At 41.4% G+C, this 22,127-nt stretch overlaps 1 protein-coding gene and 1 pseudogene across 9 annotated transcripts in view; one reads left to right on the plus strand and one right to left on the minus strand.

Moving 5' to 3' along the window:
- The window catches only part of ELMO1 (engulfment and cell motility 1), a 589,252-nt gene that overhangs the window by 540,499 nt on the left and 26,626 nt on the right, over positions 1–22,127 (minus strand). The window lies entirely within an intron of this gene.
- LOC112209914 (small nucleolar RNA SNORA51) lies at positions 19,248–19,387 on the plus strand (annotated as a pseudogene).

The raw sequence follows: 22,127 nt of genomic DNA on the forward strand, positions 1-22,127 counted from the left end.
AGCACAGACCTAGTTTCTGTTTTTGTTTTCATGTATTTTTCTATTCCATAAAATTACTTCAGGGCATATATGCAAATTACAAAGCAATTTAACTAAGATATACTTTAAAAGCCCAGAACATTTTCCAACCCAAATTAATACTATATCATATATTAAATGCCCATCTGAAAAGTCCACAAATTTCACATAAACATGTGAGAGATTTAGGAAACGGTGGAAGAGAATACAGATCACCCCTTTCAGTTACTCCAGAATATTTGATAAATTCCATTTAGAGATACCAGGAAAGATCAAAACTTCTACTTTTTAGGAATAACACTTAGACTGATGGCCATCTTCTTATCTCCCCGGTCCAGACCATCAACTTGACAAGGAAGAGCTAGGATTTAAACTGCTTTTTAAATGGCAAAGAAATTTCTTTTTCTTTAGGACAGAAGACAAAACAATTTTCTTCCAACCTGTGCACAATATGGGTATTTGGTACAGTTTTCAAGGCAAAAAATCCTAGGGATTTTGCAAAGGACTTAGACAAGACTAATAGCCTTGTCTCATCTTGGTCCAAAAGTTTGACTCTTAGAATTGAAAAAGACATCCGCCTGACTGAATGCTTTCACCCTTAATTTTATCTGCAGAAGTTTAATTCAAAGGAAAACCCCTAGGAACCCTACCCTGGGAGGAAGCTTGAGTAAGTGAAGGTAAGCTTGTCCAGGAAGAAGTGGGAAGCCAGAGCCCTGCCCTCTCAAATCCCATTCACTCTCCCTGCAGAGATGCCTACACTCATGTCAGAAATATGGGGCTCCATAAAACACAGTTTGAAAGTGATGGAATAATTCAGCCCTCATGCACAGATAAAATAAGGACATTGAAGGGATGGGTTCAGGACCTACTACCCCAAAACATGGCACCTTGGCATTTGAGAAAACAGCAGAAGCAGGAAGGTCACTCTTACCTTCCCCTCACCCCTTTTCTCCTAAAGCAGATCATAAAATCGAGGAAGGATTTTCTGACTTTTCTTTGAAGCACTTTGTAAGAGCCTCAGGAGACAATGTATTAGTCTGTTCTCACACTGCTATAACGACATACCCAAGACTGGGTAATTTATAAAGGAAACAAGTTTAATTGACTTACAGTTCAGCATGGCTAAGGAGGCCTCAGGAAACTTATAATCATGGCAGAAGGGGAAGCAAACACGTCCTTCTTCACAAGGTGGCATGAAGGAGAGGAATTCAAGCAAAAGCAGGGGAAAATCCCTTAAAAAACCATCAGATCTTGTGAGAATACACTCACTATCACGAGAACAGCATGAGGGTAACTGCCACCATGATTCAATTACCTCCTAGCAGGTCCCTCGCATGACATGTGGGGATTATAGGAACTACAATTCAAGATGAGATTTGGGTGGGCACACAGCCAAGCCATATGAGAGAGACTCCTTCCCTATACCCAAAGGAAAGGAGTTGAAGGCATAGAAGTGAGAAGAAGAACCTGATCAAACAGGCCTTGCTAAATTTCTCACAGTTCATTACAATTAGATCACAGATAGCTCCTTTGTCCAATCATACATCTCTAAGACTGTCTACTCTTCACCAAACCTAAGCATAAAAATACGCAGGTTTACCTGCTTCTTCAGGTCTTTCGTTCCCTATGAAGACTCCTGTGGCACGTAAAACTTACATCAAATACATGTGTATCCTTTTCTATTGTCAATCTGTCTTTTGTTATAGGGGCCTCAGTCATGAACCTGTTGATGAGTGGGAAGAAGCTATTTCCCCTCCCCTACAGCAACAAAAAGTTACAAGTGGCTCCAGCAATATTCTGCTTGATAAATGGATGAGGCCAGGTTGTGAGTGAGAATATCGTTACAGGAAGAAACCATGAGCAGAAATTAGAGAGACTCTAAATTACTGTTTCCTGGCCTCTATGCAGCTAGAGTGACGACAGAACTCATTTGGGGTCAGTAAAACATCAGAGAAAATCTGCTGGGTTTTTCGTGGGGTAAAGGGGTGTTCACTTTTCTGAAAAAAGGAACAAAATGGAAGGATAGCTCTTGGTGTTTCCCCTTCCTCTTTCTTCCTAAGTGTTTGGGAACTTGATGCCTGGTGCTACAGCCGCCATCTTAAGACCATGAAGTATGAGCAGAAGACAGAAAGCCAACATACTTATGGAAGAGTAGAGGGAGAGAGAGTCTGGATCCTTGAGGACAGTCTTGAGCTATTTAATGAATCTGAAGCCATCTGATCCCTGACTTCTGGTTAAGTAAACAATTAATATCCTTATACTAAAGGACACTATTAGTCTGTATCTCACCCAGTAGAACACACTTCTCTGGATATTTCAGAATCAGGGTATTACACCTTAAAAGTAGTACCTGCATTTTTCCACATATTATCTTTAATTTCTGTTCCCAAACTACAGTCACATGGAAAATCAAAAAGCAAGGGGGAATGATGTAACCACCTTTGAAGATAGTTTGGTACCTTCTTACAGAGTTAAACGTAATCTTGTCATACAATCTGGCAATAATGCTTCTAGGTATTTACCCAAACAAGTTGAAAATGTATGTCCATACAAAAACCTGCACTCAAATGTTTAGAGCACTCTTCTTCCTATTTACCAAAACCTGCAAGCAACCGTGATGTCCTTCCATAGACGAATGAATAAACTGTAGTATAGATACACAATAGAATATTACTCAGCAATTTTTTAAATGAGCTATTAGGCCACAAAAAGACATGGATAAGTTTTAAATGCACATTTCTAAGTGAAGGAAGCCAGTCTGAAAAGCCTAAATACCTGTATGATTCCAATTATATAACATTCTAGAAAAGGCAAAACTATAAAGACAGTCAACAGTTCAGTGGTTTGCCTGGCACAGTGGCTCACACCTGTAATCCCAACACTTTGAGAGGGTGAGGTAGGAGGATCACTTGAAGCCAAGGTTTGAGACCAGCCTGGGCAACACGGTGAAATCCCCCCAACTCTGAAAAAAAATCACTGGTTTCCAGGGGTTTGGAGGCCAGGAGGACGGTAGGGGGGTACACAGGTGAAGCATCGTGGATTTTTAAGGCAGTGAAATTATTCTGTATGATATTGTAACAGTAGCTACATGACACGGTGCAACTGTCTTTCTCATTTATTTATTTATCTTTAAGACAGGGTCTCACTCTGTCACCCAGGCTGGAGTGCAGTGACACGATCACAGCTCACTGCAGCCTTGACCTCCTGGCCTCAAGCAATCCTCACACCTCAACCTCCAGAGTAGCTTGGACTACAGGCACACATCACCACACCCAGCTATTTTTTTAATTTTTTATAGAGATGGGGGGTCTCACTATGTTTCCCAGGCTGGTCTCGAACTCCGGGCCTCAAGTGATCCTCTCACCTCAGCCTCCCAAAGTGCTGGGATTACGGGCATGAGCCACCATGCCCAGCCCATTATGCAATTGTCAAAACCCATAGAACATACGACACAAAAAGTGAATCTTAATGAACTGTTGTTGTTCATTCATAATAATGGATACTAGTTTAATTATAACAAATGTACCACACTAATGCAAGATGCTGATAATAGGGAAAACTGTGTGGATAGCAGGCATATATTGGAACTCACTGTGCTATCTAGTCAATTTTTCAGTAAATCTAATACTTCTAAGAAATAAAATATATTAATGGGGAAAAAAAGCAAGAGAAAATGAGGGGTGGGAAACAGAATCCCTAAAATTGTAATCATTTTTTCTCTCCAATCAGTCCAGAAAGAAATTCATTTTAAGCTATGCATGGGAAGGTTTGGGCCAGCACTTTCCATCCTCACTGGTCCACTCCCTCTCCCATACCACCAAGACCCATCTCTGAATGTCTAGGTGGCTCCCCCTTCCACCTTCAGTCCGTGTGGCAGGCCTCTCCCATGTACACTGCATGCTGTCTCATACAGGTGACTGTGCGCCATGATTTCTATGGGTATCTTATGCTCTTTCTCATTTGGTCCTATCATGGCCACTCCCCGCCATTGGCACAGCTTTCTGGTGCATCCCTAGGTCCCACGCTATTTTTAACCTTTGATATTGACATATCTGACAAACAATGTATCCTTTAGATGCTTCTCCATGTTAATGGAAGTAACAACCTGGTATATAATAAATTCCCTGGGCCCTTCAGGTTGTTCCAATAAAGGTTCTCCTATAACCAAGACACTGTTTAAAGAAATACACCCCATCTGCGAGGCCCAGATGCCAATCAGTGTTGAAATGTTCCTCCTCTTTGTGGCAATGTAGCAAGGTTTGCAAACTTAGCATAAAAAGGAGATACTACACCCCAGTACCAAAAGTTTCCTGGATCTTTTTTTCCATAGTTTTCTTTGGGGCTTGGAAGGCTGGCTTAAATTTTTAGTTCTAAATAGATTGTGGTCGCAACTGGGTAATCGTTACTTGATGAAAAACAAAATATCTAGTTTTTTAAAAACATTCAGCTATTGCTTGGCTCACATCCTTTCCCCTCTTTGTTCCCCCCATTTTTAATTTTTTTCTGAATAAAATGCAAACAGCTCATGATCAGGAGTCCTCATTGTAACTATGGGCTCTGAAATTTGCCAGAATAAGGCATTTGCTGAGCAATCATTTCCAGGAGAGAAGTCACTGTGGCCAGACCAATGAAGCAGTGGTAATGTGGGCCACCAGCACTGGGGGACTGAAATGGTCATGTGAGAAAGCATAATAACTTTGAGTGACAATGGGATTTTATCTGAATGAATCTTTCCCAAGAATAAGGCATGGATGCTTTTTATACTTCGAGACCAAAACAACAACAATGGGGAAAAAAAAACTAAGAATTCCTCCAAAAAGGTCAGGCTTTATTGTAGGTCCCAGCCCTTGCACATATTGTTCCCTCCTCCTGGAATGCCCAATGTTTCCGACCCCCTCCCCACGCCCCAGCCTCCACCTTGTCTCACCTCTGCCCCCATGTCTGTCTGTCACACCCAGAGCTTGCTTATCTGCAGTTATTCTTCCAAATCACGGAGAAACACAAAATCCAGATAGGTCTTTTAAGTACAGCAAACACACTTCCGTGTGCTTTAACTGACACAAATATGTGTGATGAAATGAAATGCACAGAATAGCAAATGTTATCCTTATAGGCAATGTGTTCCTTCATTTCACATTTTAGGCAATCACAAAGCAATTAAACTTCTGCGTGCACGGGGCACTGAAGTCATGTGTGGCATGCTTCCTGGGACTCAAGGCGTCGGGCTTGTTAATGGGAAGGAGCGAGTCAGAAAGATAGGCTTATTCATTCCCTGGCAGTTAAAATACAGACTGGCTGAATCAGCCCAGCCAATCCTCCTCCGATACTCCAAAGGCTTTCCAGGGGAAACCAGAGTGTCTTGAACTTGCTAGCCTCAGAGGACAGTGCATATGCTGTTCCGCCCCAGAGGTCAACTCCGCTGGTCCCAACAGCTAGCCTCTGGAAAGTTGGCCTCAAGAGAGCTGACCACGAGAGCATGGGTCAGAATTCACTGGAGAACCCATCCTAATATGGAAAATGTCAACACTTGCTTCCCTTATCAGTAATTCCCAGCCCACCGCAGCTACAGGCAGAATCGGAAGTCAAGCTCAAGCTGCAGAGCTGAGATACCACTGGGATCTAGGGGTATTTTCAAGCCGTTAAGCGGACCTCATCTCCCACTCCTTGCATCTTAGGGTTCATTCCATCATTCATGGGAACGCTTGAGTACTCACGCTGGTTCAGGCCCTGTGTATAATTAGTTTGGGAAACAGAAGCTTCTTGTTAGTGAAAATAAAGATGGTGCAAGGGAAAAATCTGCAGTTGGTGCAAGGGAGAAATCTGCAATATTACTCTTTCGGTTTTTTTTTTTTCTCTCTTTGTATATATTCCACCCTCATGGCAAATGTGAAAGATTTCCATTGGATGAGACACTGAACTCAGTAGCCACAACAATGAGGGGCATAAGGCAATGAAACTAAAAACATATTCTTAGGAAAGAAAAATGAAAGTGAGGAAGTAAGAAAAAAAATTTTTTTTTATGAGACAGAGTCTTGCTCTGTCACCCAGGCTAGAGTGCAGTGGCGCGATCTCGGCTCACTGCAAGCTCCGCCTCCTGGGTTCACGCCATTCTCCTGTCTCAGCCTCCCAAGCAGCTGGAACTACAGGCAGCCACCATCACGCCCGGATAATTTTTTTGTATTTTTTTTTTTAGTAGAGACGGGGTGGGGGGGGGGTTTCACCGTGTTAGGCAGGATGGTCTCGAACTCCTGACCTTGTGATCTGCCCGCCTCGGCCTCCCAAAGTGCTGGGATTACAGGCGGGAGCCATCGCACCAGGCCAAGAAAATATTCTTAGTCTTGTTTTTTGCATTTTTAAAATATAGCATTAACTAGAGGATCTCAAAGGTCCTTCCAAGATTAAAATGGTATGACTCACTAATAATCAGGAAATATAAATTAAAATAACAGTAAGATAGATACCCACATTCACTCTTCAGATAGGCAAAGATGAAAGAATTCATCAGTATTAACTGTCAGTAAGAATTTGTAGTAAACAGAATCACATACACTGCTGAATTGGAGGGTAAATTAATATAGCCTGTGTGGAGAACACTTTGGTAATTTATAATAGCATTGAAAAAACTTACAACTATACAAAATCTGCACACGCATGTTTACAGTAGCCTAACTTATACTTGACAAAACTCAGAAGCAACTAAGATGTCCTTCAATAGGTGAGTGAATAAACAATGGTACATCCACACAATGACACAGTATTGGGAGATAAAAAGAAATGAACTATCATGCCATGAAAGAACATGGATGAGGGTCTGGCGCGGTGGCTCACGCCTGTAATCCCAGCACTTTGGGAGGCCGAGGTGGGCAGATCACGAGGTCAGGAGTTCAAGACCAGCCCGTCCAACATGCTGAAACCCCGTCTCTACTAAAAATACAAAAATTAGCCGGGCGTGATGGTGGGTGCCTGTAATCCCAGCTACACAGGAGGCTGAGGCAGGAGAATCACTTGAAACCAGAAGGCGGAGGTTGCAGTGAGCTGAGACTGCACCACTGCATTCCAGCCTGGGCGAAAGAGTGAAACTCCATCTCAAAAAAAAAAAAAAAAAAAAAAGAACATGGATGAATCTTAAATGCTATTTCTAAGTGAAGGAAGCCAGCCTAAAAAGGCCACAGACTGATTGCAACTATATGTCATTCTGGAAAAGGCAAAACTATAGAGACAATAAAAACATCGGTAGTTGCCAGCAATATGCAGTGAGAGAGGGATGCACTTGTGGACTGCAGGGGATTTTTAGAATAGTAAAATTCTTTTGTATGACAGGAAAATGGTGGATAAACGGCATTATGCATTCATTCAATCTCATAGAACTGTAAAAAACAAAAAGTAAACCCTAAGGCAAACTATGAACTTCAATGAATAATAATGTATCAGTATTGGCTCATTGCTTGTAACAAATGTTAATAAGAGGGAAGCCCTGCTGGGGAAAGAGAGGATATGGAAACTGTACTTTGTGCCCAATTTTTCTGTAAACCTAAAATTTCTCTTAGAAAAAAATTGATTAATTTTTAAAATATTTATTAATTTTAAAAATAGTAATTTCAAAAAATTGTGTCAAGTCTGCAAGTGAATTTTACATTGGTAAAGAACATTGAATACCACAATAAACATATACAGTAGCATTGGATTTTATATCCACACTATATTTGTAACCTTGTGTTCCCCATACTAAAGAAATAGCTATCATGCAGCAAGGGTTCAATAAAATAATGCTTGTGAAACTGCTCTGAAAGCAATAGAAAGCCTGGCAGAGGTTTAATTCTAATCACAACGTTTACACAGTAGATATACATAATGAAGTTGAAACCCCCAGGAAGAATCTGGGCAGTCTGGCTACCTGATTATGCATCACTCTCTAAGATACACTGGAAAAAAGATGACAAAGAACTCAGATAAGCCCCTACGCTCTGTCTTTCCAATGCATTTCAACGAGATTCTGCTATTGGTAGGAAGTGGAAAAAATAACAGCAGAGCGACATTTACACTACTGTGTACACTACAGCGTTAGTCACAATAGCCAGGAGGGAGAAGCAGTCTAAATATTCATTAATAGATGAAGGGATAAAGAAACGGTAGGAATATACATACAATGGAATATTATTCAGCCTAAAGCAGAAGGAGATCTTGTCATGTGCTACAACTCAGATGAACTTTGAGGACATGATGCTAAGTGAGATAAGCCAGCCACAAAAAGACCCATACTGCATGATTATACTCATAGGGATTATTTAAAGTAGTCAACCTCTTAGAAACATAAAGTACAGTGGTAGTTGCCAGGGGCTGGGGAGAAGGGAAAGGGGAAGTTGTTTTTCAGTGGGTATAGAGTTCCAGTCACTCACAACGAAAAAGCTCTAGAGATCTGCTGCGTAAGAATGTGCACATAGTTAATGCTATTGTACTGTATACTTCAAATGGTCAAGTTGTAAATTTTCTGTTGCTTTTTACCACATGCAAAAAAATTGTTTTAATAAAATAACAGCCCTGAGCATGACTTTCACAGAATAATCTGGAAGTTTAAACATTGTTTACACATCGGGCCATGGCACAGAAAGCCTAAGTGAAACTCTGAAACAACAGAAAGCACAGAGTTCAGAATAAACTCAGCACAATATCAGCAGAAAGGTGATCCGGAAGCTGACACACAGCAGGGTTTTGCAAGTGAAAAAAAAAAAAAAAAAGTGAACAAAATTCCTAAAACCTACTGGATGCCAAAAGTTCATGGGTAGCTTTTTAGGTTCTGACCTTACTTTGAACTAATGCTGACATCTATTAAATAACTTCCCTTAACTAGTGATAATAATGAAGAGAGCTATCATTAACGGGTCACTAGTTTTATGCTGATTTATATGTATCATTTCGTCGACTCCTCTTAGCAACTTTATATGGCAAGTGTCCTGGTTGTGTACTGCTGTGTAACAAACTATCTCCAGACTTACTGGCTTCACACAACAACAATCACTTCATTTTTCTCATGAAACTACAATTTGGGCAGGGTTGGGTAAGTATGGTTTGTCTATGCTCCATGCACAGCCAGGGCAACTCAACTGGGGCTTGCTGGGGGATCCACTTGTAAGATGGTCACTCATATGGCTGGAAAGTTGAGGCTAACTGTTGGATGGGAACTCAGCCAGGCCCGTGGGCCAGAGGCCTCAATTCCTCCCACTTGGGACTCTCCACGGGCTGTTTGGGCTTCTTCACAGCATGGTGGCTGGGTTCCAAGAGCTACACTGCAGAGCAAGATGGAGGTGAATAACATTTTTATGATGTAGCCTTGCAAGCCATACAGTATCACTTCTGCTATGCTCTGTTGGTCAAAGCTGTCACAACATTCCACTCAAGATCAAATGGAAGGAACATAAACCCTATTGCTAGATGGCAGGAGTTTCACAGGGATATTGTAAGATCATGTATGATAAAAGATACTGGTATGACCATTTTGGAAAATACAATCTACCACAGTAAATATTATCATTATAATCCCCATTTTGCAAGAAGGAAAACTGAATCTTGAAAAGGTAATTATCTCCCTCCTTCCCGCAAAGTCACATAGCTATTAAGCAACGAAGCCAGGATCCAAAACCAGATATATCTGACTCCCAAGTCAGAACCCTTAACTACTATGACTATTTTGCTTCCAACTTCCTTTACAATTCCTGCTGTAATTACTCTAGCTCAGAGAGTCTCTAACTTCTTTGCATAGGCAGGATTATTTTATGTAATTGACATGAAAAAAAATGAACTCCCCAGTACTATTGCAGTTTGGTGACTGACACATAGAAAGATCCCTAAAGTTTTGCTAAATTAGATGTGTCTTCTCTCCTCTACTAAAGTATAATCTCCTTGAAAGAAAAAAACAAGTTTAGAAAACCTGGTATCCACATAAAATTTAATTCAGTTCCTTGATCACAGCAAGGGTTCAGTAAATGCTTATTTGAAATGTATCTACTTGTCTTCGTGACTTTCTCTCCAACCCTCCCCACAACCCCATACTGTGAGCCACTAAAAAGCAGGGACAGAGGGCCAGATGCCCCAGTTCCAGTAACCTTCTGCTCTAGTCCCTCCCACCCCTTAACACACACACAGCCCTACACAGTGGGTCTTCTACAAATGTTATAATGAACAAATGAATGAATAAATGACATACATGGATGAAAATGAAATGAACAGTAATCCAGATTTATAATCACTTTCTCCATTCAAACAAGGGAAAACTAATACAATGAGAAAAACTAGATCCCATCATAGAGCCTGCTGGCCTACCCCTAAAGGAAGGCAACCTGACACATTTTGGTAGAGAAACAAAAAACAGTGGGTTTCCTGTTGGAGAAAAAAAACTGCAAAGGGAAGAAGACATGAGTGGAAAGAGTTTTTAGCTAACTAAAGAAAAGGATGCAATTCCGAGCTATATGCTGTGACACTTTTTGTCACCCTCCCTCTGTGGATCCTGGGGTCAGTGCAGAAGGCATCAGGATAGAGGAGGAAGAGAATTAATGTTTACTGCACACCAGGCACTCTGCTAAGTAAGAGTTTGGCTTTTACTCCCACTTACACATTTTCATAATAAAACCCGGAACAGCAAGAACAGGAAGTAGGAACAAGAAGTAGTATAACATTTTCCTGGTTCTCAGAAAACCATTTTAAGAAATAATTATGGAGATGTAGCAACTAATTCTACCTTACCAATATTCTAAATGGGAAGTCCCACAGATATTAATACTGGATTGTTAGTGGATAAATTCAAGGAGCAATATTATTCCCTGTCCACATCTTAGCAAACAAAGTTCCCTCTCTTTCATTTACCGCTAGCCGTTGGTTTCTTCTAGTTTTTCAACATCCTACAACACTTTATTTTAAAACGAAATCACTGTAACAAGCTATTATGCTCTTTCTTTTCCAGGAACAAGTGGGTACAATAAATTGTAGCAGTGATGAAAGTGGAAAGTGACAGTGGAGAAAAATTAATATCCTCATGCTTTTCATCCTCAAAATTCTTTAAATAAAATTTAATTTTCTGGCTATTGCCCTTTAAGTGTGCTAAGTTAGAGAGAATGTATTCAGCTTTTTCAACTTCTCTATTGTATTAGAGGGTCTCTTTTCATACAGTCTACAGAAATGGCCATACAGTCCACAGAAATGGCATTTTTTTGTGTGTGCGGGGCCAAGGAAGAAGGGGGAGCCTCAGAAGTGTATTGTTATGTTGAGAAAACTAATATTCATATGACTAATGAGCATATTTTTTCCTGATCTGGTTCATAAACTTTTTCCGTTATTCTGGTAATTATCAAAGACACTTAATTCAAAAGCATCACATTCTCCACTTCTCAGAACTCTGCCTCCCACTCCAGCAGGAACGTCATGATGGTGTCAGATCACATGGTCATGGAGGGCTTCAGCTTTGATACTGCTGAGAATGGTGGCTCATGTCTTTCACTGCTTTAAACACAGTGTTATGGTTCAGTACAAGTACATATTTAATTAATATGCTCCACAGAGGAGAAAATTCTGTTCAAATTAAAGTCCCTTCCTCACGCTCAACTACTTCCTACCTCTGCTCTCTCTCACACACACACACAAACACACACACACAAAATGTTTTGGAAGAAATTATTCTAACCATCATTCAGTGCTACACATCATCAAACTATGTGTTTATAATTCAGAAAATAATTCTTACAATTATATTTTGCAAAACAACATGAAATCCTTTTGTTCTTTCTTCAGAGGAACAACTGAACTCCAAAAGAAAAAAATCACAGGAAGGAATGGATGGGTCCATGAAATGGCTTCCAGAGAGTTCTATTCTCAGGAGCCAGGGCGTTTGTGGGGTCCTCCTGGACACTGAGGAAAGGCTGTGCCAGCCCCCTTCACCACCTCAGCCTGAGCCCCTGACTTCTACTTTATCTGTCTTCTATAGGAGGCTTCTGTGGTAAGATGTCTCTTGGATAAATTGCCAATTTCTACTTTAAACGACCAGTTTAACAGATGAAGACATTATATATACCATAGTTTACCAATCAAAAAACTACAGTGTGCCAACTACTATAGTTAAACACTGTGCAGACACAACAACTAAAGAAAAACTAATGCAACCATCATTTTAGCTTGTCATTTTTTTTCAAGAATGGTATTGGTTTTAAAACATGGGTGCATATCCTTGGATGCTCCTCCCCTTAAAAGGTGAATCCTCTTCCCCCAGACCCACCTTAGTGACTCCTCTCTAACACGCAGAGTGTGTGGGAAGCTATGCTATGTGATTTCAAAGGCTAGGTCAGAGAAAAAAGATGCCACATGATTGTCTCTGCCTGAAACTTTCACTCTGGGGGAGGCCAGACACCATGTCATAAGGACACTCAAGCAGCCCTAAGAGACATCCACAGCCAGCAGCAGCTTGTCAGCCACAGGAGCACACCATCTTGGAACAAGTCCTCCAGCCCCAGTCCAGCCTTCAGATGACTGCAGCCCCAGCTGACATCTGACCACCACTTCACAAAGGACCCTTAGCCAGAACCACCTGGCTAAGCTGCTCCTGGGTTCCTCAACCACTAAAATTATGAAAGAGAATAAATTATTCTTGTTGGGTCAAGCCACTAAGTTTTGTGGTGATTTGTTAAACAATAATAAGTCACTAATAGGAGACATAACTTGACCAAATTTTTTTTTGTGTTTTTTTTTTTATTTTAACTGCTTCACAACATGTAGGCTCAAGATTCTTAATACTTGCTCTGTCTGAAATCCTCCCTCTTCTCCCTTCCCCTTGCACACAAGACTTTCCTCATCTCTCCAGGAATCTTTCCTTGCCTCCTCCAAGCCCAACAGCCCTTTTTCCAAGCCTAGCTTTCCTCTTCGTCCTTTGTATTGTGGTTATTTGTGTGTCTGTCTCATCTCCCTGACCAGACTGAAAGACCAGGAAGGCTAAGGAAGTCTTGTTCAACTTTGAATCCACAGAAAATACCTTACACATAGTGGGCCTTTGGTTGATTTACTGAACAAAAGTAGAAAATACCAGTTGGTGCAACCTGGCAAGCAGGACAATCACCAAATGAACCAAACTGTCTGAAGATATTTTTCACTTCTCAGAAGAAATCCCCTTGGCCAAAAATGAGCATCCAGGTAACATGCAAAGTATGCCCTTAGCTCTCTTTTTCTTGCCATCTAAAGTTCCAGCCTGTCACTCAGGAAAACACCCTTCAGCACTTTCCTTTTTTGGGGGCAGTTGTGGGGGAGACAGAGTCTTGCTCTGTCACTCAGGCTAGAGTGCAGTGGCGTGATCTCAGCTCATTGCAACCTCTGCCTCCTGGGTTCAAGCAATTCTTGTGCCTCCGCCGCCCAAGTAGCAGGGATTACAGGCGCACACCACCACGTCTGGCTAATTTTTGTATTTTTAGTAGAGATGGGGTTTTGTCATGTTGCCTATTCTGATCTGGAACTCCTGGTCTCAAGTGATCTGCCTGCCTCGCCCTCCCAGAGTGCTGGGATTAGGGATGTTAGCCACCACACCAGGCCACTTCAGCACGGCAAGAACAGAGGGAAACTGTGAAGTCGCAAAGTGAAAAGGTATATGACAGAAGTCAATTTACCTCCACTTTAATATCAAAATAATGATATTTTAATATAATTAATATCATTTAATATCAAAATAATATTGAGTGAATGATTCCATAATGAATCATGGAATTCATTTTAATGATTCATTCCATTCATTTTCCACTAAGAAAATTAGAAAACATTATTTGATATTAGCAGCCAACATCCATATCTTATCAGGTCTGTGGGATTGGTAATGGGAAATTGAAATATGCTAAACAGTACCTCTTAGTATCCTGCTGGAAAATCTTTCTATGTTTAGGGACAACTATAGAAATATTCACCAAAAATATCCAAGGGGGAAAACCCCTGTACATTACATGTAGAATATTAACACCTACAAGGTGGAGAAGAGAGAGGATGGATAAATTCATTAATCTAAATTAAGCATACCCAGGTCACTGGCTATGGTGGATACTTGTTGGGGCACACATACACCAAGTCACTCTTCTTAAAAATTATCTAATGTTTGTTCTGGCATTCTCTGATCGCCACCCTGCTGGTGTGTTGGGGGAATCTGCCCTGTGGCCAACTCCAAAGTCCAATCCTGTTTGGCAGAGACAGAAAAAAAGAAACCCTAAATGACCCAGAGAGTGGCTGAATCAATCTAATTCTGTAACTCACCATACCTCTAATCTTCTCAATGATATAAGCTTTTATTGTTTAAGCCAGTCAGCATTCAATTTTCTGTTTCTTACCATCAAAGTCATTCTACCTGCTGCATTGGAAAAATCTACCACACATCCCTGGGTATGTTACAACGAACCTTTCCCTGTGGGAATAAAACAAGAGCAAATAAAGAAGTAAATACTGGGCAGGAACATTGCAAAAACACTAATAATCCTTTTTTTTTTTCCTGCAGACTGCAATGCACATAGTGTGCAGTAAAAGTCTTGAGAAATATCTCAAGCCAAAAAAGCTATTTAATGGTTTAAACCAGTTATCTAAGTTGATTTGACCTTGGTATTACCAATTACACAAAACCAAGTAATATCCTACCTTCTGACATACATACTTTGGGGCCATAGTACTCATCTTCATGGCAAGTAAGTTGATTCTTAGTTATATGCATACAAAGCCTGTTAATTTTTAGATCCACACTAATTTCTCTTGCAATCTGGAGCCTTGTTGGAATATCTCTCACTGCTTTCAGCTACTGCCTGAGCAAATTAGCATGCATGTACTCCTGAACAAAATAGATTGAGCAAAGTGAATCTGTGGCTCCCAAAGTTATGTTACGTGAAAATACAGAGGTCTTTGGAATCACTGAAAAGTTCTGGGCTATATGTGCATTTCTGTCTTCAAATGCAAAGACGTCCCTACATCTTCAACATCAAGAGTGTAGGGTTTAAGAGCACAGTTCCAGAGTCAGAGACTATGTGAGTTCAACTCTTGGCTCTACCACTTTTAAATACGTCAACTTGGCAAGTTTATTTCCCCAGTCGCAAGTCCTTATTATAAAATGTGAGTTATGATAGACAGTATGTAAAGTCTAGCGTGGATATAAAAATTTAGTGATCGTAATAATAATTCATATAAAGCAGGCAGCACAGTGCCTGGCACATAATAAAGGTACAACAGATGTTTCTTGCTGTGATTGTAATACCTGCAATTGATACTGAAAAAGAAAATAATTAATGCATGAAAAAAATGTATCTTCCCAAAGATATATCAGGGCTTCAGGGAAAAGAAACGTGAATTAAAGTAATAATAACTCTCAATATAAAGTGAGTGGATCCAACTTAAAGTTAAACATTAATTCTTGATTATTTGCTTTGGGAAGAGGAAAGAACAGAGTACATTAAAAATAAATAATACCCCAACAACTCATAAACCCAATAACTACAGCACAGCTTCAACATGTCTTAGAACAAAATTCCCAAAACAACAAGAGACCCATGTACAAATTAAGTTAAAAACATATTCCATAATGAAATCTACAGTCCTAAAAACCAGCATTTCAGATTATCAGTAACATTAAATGAGCATACAAATTCAAACCTGTGTTTTCAGATTTGCGGCTGATCTACAACAGAAATAAATGAACTAACTAGAGATAACTCCTTTATTGGGCTTCCATCTAAAGCTAAGCTTTACTTAGGCTTTCAAATTGTTGCACTTACTTCCTAAATCATATATGCCACCAAAACTGCCCACTTTTGTCAACTGTCAGGAAAACTGACAATACGAAGTTCACGAAGACGAAGCATGGAAGAAAATAGCAATTTGACTTGCAGTCCACTCTCAGGTTTTAACCATATGGAAAATTTTATATACACATATATTTTCCAAAGTTATGGAATATGGTTTAGAATCTCAGGAATCCCATTCTCACTGAATAATTAAACTGGGAGAATGAGAAGTTTCACACCATGACAATGCCACTATCAGAACTTACTGAACCCCAGAAAGGACCTATGGCCACCTCACCCAGAGGAGCAGGCTTGTCCATGCACACGCACAGACCACAGTACGAATGATGCCCCTGGAACTGGGCAATGCATAATCTCCATTTCTTAGATTCCTGCCCTAAAAGGAGGGCCACATTTGCTTAGAACAGCTCAAGGCCTAGATTCTCTGGAATTTTCCCAAGAGAGTTATTTTGCATTTGCTTACAATTTGAAAGCCTAAGTAAAGCTTAGCTCTAGATGGAAGCCCAACGAAGAAAGTATCTCTAGTTAGTTCATTTATTTCTGTTATAGGTCAGCTGCAAAGAGTAGCCTAAGAGATTTTAATCAAGCAAATACTTGGAGCAAAATTAGTGCTGACAACAACCTTGTAAGCAAAATTTGTGTGCAGGTGAGTCAGAATGTGTTTTGTGGCACTGAAAGAGTTAACCACCTGTCCTATCAACAGTGTTTACTTTTGTGTTTGGCTCATTCACTTCCTCAATTTCTCCACAAACCTAGCTTATGAAATCAAATGACTGCAAGCGACTAGCTGTAAAAGCTAAACCCCTACTGAGCACTTTCTATGAGCGTGATACTCTGCCAAGCATGATTTCATTTAATTCTCTCAACGATCCTAGAAGAGGGCACCGTTTTACAGCCAAGGAAACTGAGGCACAGAAGTTTTGCTGGTGGACACACCACTGAAGAGGGGATAGAAAGACTGGACCAGAGGCAGCTGTTATGCATGGAAAGGTGTCCCCTGAGAAAGACACGTTGAAGTCCTTTCCTGCTATCTGTGAATGTGACCTTATTTGGAAATAGGTCTCTGCAGACATAATCAAGTTAAAACGAGGTCATCTGGGCAGGTGCTAACCCACTAGGACTGTTATCTTTATAAAAAGAGGAAGATGTCTACTAAAAAAAATGCAAAAATTGGCCGGGCGCGGTGGCTCACGCCTGTAATCCCAGCACTTTGGGAGGCCGAGGCGGGCGGATCACGAGGTCAGCAGATCGAGACCAACTGGCTAACACAGTGAAACCCCATCTCTACTAAAAATACAAAAACAAAATTAGCTGGGCATGGTGGTGGGCGCTTGTAGTCCCAGCTACTCGGGAGGCTGAGGCACGAGAATGACATGAACCCAGGAGGCGGAGCTTGCAATGAGCCAAGATCACGCCACTGCACTCCAGCCTGGGAGACAGAGCAAGACTCCGTCACACACACACACACACACACACACACACACACACACACACACAAAAGCAAAAATTAGCTGGGTGTGGTGGCACACACCTGCAGTCCCAGCTACTCGGGAGGCTGAGGCAGGAGAATCGCTTGAACCTGTGAGGCAGAGGTTGCAGTGAGTCGAGACGGCACCATTGCACTCCAGCCTGGATGACAGAGCAAGACTCTGTCTCAAAAACAAAAGAGGAAAACGTCATGCAAAAACAGACACACAAGAAGGCAGCCATATGAAGATGGAGGCACAGCTTGGAGTGATACTGCACAAGCCAAGGACCACCTGGGGCCACCAGAAGCTGGAAGGGGCAAGGAAAGACCCTCCCCTGGAACCTTCAGGCCAACTCTTTGATTTTGGACTGCTAGTTTCTAGAGCTGTGAGAGAACAAATCTGCATGGTTTTAAGCCACCCAGTTCATCAAAAGATGTTAAGGGAGCCCCAGCAAACAAACTCGACATTGCAGGCTCTCCCCAGCTACTCTTTCCTGCCTCCATTTTCTTTCAACTTGACCTGACCTATCTGCTAAGAGACAGAAACCAAAATTTTCATTCCACCTTCTTTTTCTGGACTTGAGATTGCTACAGATAGAAAGTGCAGCAGATTTTGAACTGTCTTTAACAGTGTGTTTTTTAAAATTAATTTTCACATTAGAGCATTCTACCCCTAAGTATTTTCTAGATCAGCTCAGGCATCTCTGCTCCCCATACCTCTACCCCTGACAGCAGCCTGCAGCACCACAGTACTCCAAGCAGTTAGCAACTTCAAAACAGATTTTCAAAGTGCAATATCTGGTGGCCCAGTACATTGCAATAAGGTAAGGCCCGTAGGGAGATTCCAGAATCTGGAACTGGATCTGCCCAGGCCCCTGGGGTGAGCAAGACCTCTGGCAAGGAGAGAGAGCTTCAGTAGTGGGAAGGGACTGTGCTGTGCCAGTGCAACTCTGTATCTGGTGAATAGCAACACCATGGATGCGTCAGAGTCAGCTCAGATAACCTCGGTCGGATGCTGACCTGCAGAAGTCTCAGGCAGGGCCAAGCGTGGAGATGGAAAATCCAGAAACACACAGATGCGGGCAGGCAGAATCACAGAAGTCATCTTGCAGGTATTATAAGGAGGTGTCAGTCATCAGGTTAAGCGTGGGAGGCAAACTGCAGCTTCTGCAGTGAAGGGGCAGTGAGGTGAGATGGGGATGGTAAGAGTCAAGTGCCCAGCTCTCAGGGTGCTGCAGAGGCTAGGATTCGGGCACTTGCAACAAGACTAAGCAGCTACGGAACATGAGTCGAGGGAAGAAGAGCACCCAGCGTGATTGAGATCTCTCCAGTGTTGGGTCCCAGGGTCCTAGAGACTCCCCCATAACCCCACTCCTACCCCCCAGGACTGAGCCCGCAGAGGAGGATGCTGGCAGGGAGAACAGAAACAGCCGCTCAGGATGCAGGCAGGCTCTGACCCAATGTGGACTTCTAAATGCCTTAGCTGAAATGCAGAAAGCATTTTCTGGTAGAACAAGGCTAGGTTTCCAAGCTCGGAGAAAACCCAAAATAATACTCTTAAAATATTTGTAATTAAAAATCTAAATAGAAGGCTATGATAATTGAGAAGAAAGTAGTATTTTTTACCTTTGTTAGAGTACTTGGTGAACAGCAGAATTAATTAGGAGAGCAGGAGGAAGAAGATGGAGATGCTATCTGGAAATGTCAATATATTCATGGGCCGTTTGTGATTGGATGGGTTTGTTTTGTTTAATCTGTTTTCTACTAAAAATGTATGATTTTTTTCTTTGTTGTCCTCTCAGGGTTGTTGTAAAATTAGATATGATAATACGTGATAACACTTTGGAAACAGTAAAATGTTAGGGCAAATTAAGGCTGCAATATTGCCATTTACATAGAGGTGTCAGAACTATCACTATTTAAATAATTGTATACAATTTGCTAGATGCAGAAAACTATAAAGATGAGGCCTCCTGGTGCTTACCAAGGCTGTCTTCTTACACTGACTGAAGCAGAGAAAGAGGAAGCAGAGTAAACCTATACCATGTGCACCTCAGCCCAGGCCGTGTGTGTGTGCCTGGTCTGTATTGTAAATGCAGGGAAATGGAGTTGAAGAAAAAAGTACTATAAAGATGAATAAAGTTTGGTCATATGTGTATCATCCAGAGATGACCAGTGGCAACATTTTCATATCATTTATTTCAGTAATTTTTAGTTTACTTATTTTTACACAATTGAGTTCACACTATTTCACATCATGCTGTTTTCACTTATATGCATTTTCCCTTGCACAAAACATCCTATCATCATTTGTAATTGCTGCAATATTCCATTGCATGGTGATATAATTCAACCATTTACTGGTCTTTGGAGAAGGAGGATGTTTTCATGATTTACACATACCTAATACAAATCACTGGGGGCTTTCAGAGGCTGAGAGGTAAGGCCCCTGAGTCAAAGCACAGGATGAGTCTTGTGCTCTCAGTACCAATAGCCAAACTGCCTCCCAGCAAGGCTGCAGCACTGTTCACTCCAAGGGCAATGTGAGAATAGCTGCCCTGGCACACTTCAACAGCACGAAGTGCTCTATGGGTCACCTAGCAAAGATGGTTTTATTAGGTAGTAAGAAGGGGAAAAACACATTTTATATTTGGACATTAGGAGCAGAGATATATTACCATGAAGCTAAGAAACCGTAATCTTCAGAGCCTTCCACTTGACTAAGCCCTGCCCATTCTCATTCTAAATAAACCATTCACTTTTGTACCTGATTTTGTGTTATTTTCATAAAGGGGGCTCCACAAAATGTGGATGGATCCATCACTGTCTAGGAAGAACATTTGAGGCTGTGCTCGATAAACCAGTGACACTTTCCACAAGCACAGAGCTAAACTACATTGCCTGGCCTTTCCTGCGTGTGCCACAGCTGGGATTAGGTTTTGGCTAAAGGAAGGTGGCATGCTGGCTAGACACTGATGCCCCGTGTAACTCCACTGACCACTTTGTTAGAAGACTTGGTGAACAGCAGAATTAATTAGGGGAATAGGAGAATGCACTTTAAAGTGATCAAATACTTCACTCTTACTGTATTGTCACTGATATTTTGGGGTCATTTATAACAGCTTTTAGCATTAACTACAGTGACTAAAGCAAAGCCTTCCAAAACTTAGCCACACATGACCTGTCCATCTTGCTGGCTCTCTTCAGATGCCTGTATCACAACTGCCTTACTAATTTGGCATCTTTCATTCTTACTTCCAACCCAAGCAAGCAAACTGATTTACACCAAGTCTGCACACTTGTATCTGATGGCCTCAGATTTCACTGCTGCAAACCTGCTTCTGCCATGCAGTATGTAAAAGTGAAGCCCAGAACCCTAAGCCACATCTTCCTCTTAAAAGCACACTCGGAGCAGTACAGACTAAGCTCTTCCTAATGAGGAGATGGAGCAAGTGGCAGAGTTAAACAATTTCCACCAAACACTTTAGAATCCTGAGTTTTCTGCAAAGGAGCACAGATGTTCATATCTCTGACAACAGCCAGAAGCCTCTGCCAACACAACAGCCCATTTCAAGAGAAAAACAGACACAAATACTAAGTATATGCCAAGTTTCCTCTCAAATAGCTTTCCCCCGTTTTCTTATTTCATCCAGTTTGACGTTCTTTCTACCTTGCCCACCACATATTTTCTGATCTCCCAGTGCTCACCCATTTTGCAATGATCAGCCAGAAGGGCTCAAAATTGCTTGCACCCTTCCGAAATACATTCTGCTCTATATCCAACAACTTCCTCAAGCACCTTATCAAAATATCACAAGTTCCTTTGGGCCACAATTAAAGTTCTCACCCCAGATGCTATAAACCTTTCCCTGTGAGGATAGTCCTCATGATATCAAAGCTAAGAACAGTCAAGCCTGGAGATTCTCGAATATAATCAAAACTCCTAAACGCCAGGCTGTTTTGAAGCCAGCACATCAATTCATTCCTGGATTCTTAGGGACTGAATATGCAGCAAATGGATGAAGTTGCAAAAGGAAGGGGTGGAAAATTAAAGGCTTTATCAAAACTAGATTGCAATGGATTTCTGAATATTCTTCCAACAGACAGGGATAAAAACAGCCATGCATTATAGACTTCAGCAGAAGAGGGCTGGCCAAAAGGGTTAACCATTTTCACTGGTCAAAACTGGCCCCTCTGCTTGGAGTTTACAATGCAGTGGGACTGAACCACAAGAAGCTGGGGCCAAAAGTGATGGGCAGTGGTGTTTCTGACCTGAGTGGGACCAGGAAGCCAACCTATCCTCCCAAAATGTAGACAAGGGGTGCCTCTGTCCCCATACAAAGGATGACCTTTAAAGAATGCAGTTCTCAAGCCAATTGCATTGTGCAACTCAGATATTTGTGGTCTCGTCTGACTGGTTAGCTCTCATGTTTAGAACATCTGGCTAACAAGATTAAAGCCTATCCCAGGATAAGAAAATTAGCTTTCCTCTATTTCAACACCACAGACTCATCCTCATCCCAATTTGAAACAGCTACAAAAAGCAGGCAAACAATATTTATTGACTACCCATTATATGCATAGCATCGAGGAATAAATTCAATGGGGAAATGAGCCTGCGTTATTCATCAAAGTCTTTTCCAGCCCTGGAAGAGTCTTATTTCTGTGAGTTTAGAAAAAGAATTTACATTTCTCTGGCCAAGAGGTTGGAGTTATTGGCTTAATTCATCAGCTTTTTTCCCCCAAAAAATCTGTGCTTCGCTTTGGCCTAAGGGACCTGGTACAAGTCACAACACATCAGCAACATTAATAGAGAAGCTCGTGTGGTTTTCCTGCTTCCCTTAGAG

This window comes from Pan troglodytes, chromosome 6 (genome assembly GCF_028858775.2).
Source record: "Pan troglodytes isolate AG18354 chromosome 6, NHGRI_mPanTro3-v2.0_pri, whole genome shotgun sequence".
Classification (NCBI taxonomy): domain Eukaryota; kingdom Metazoa; phylum Chordata; class Mammalia; order Primates; family Hominidae; genus Pan; species Pan troglodytes.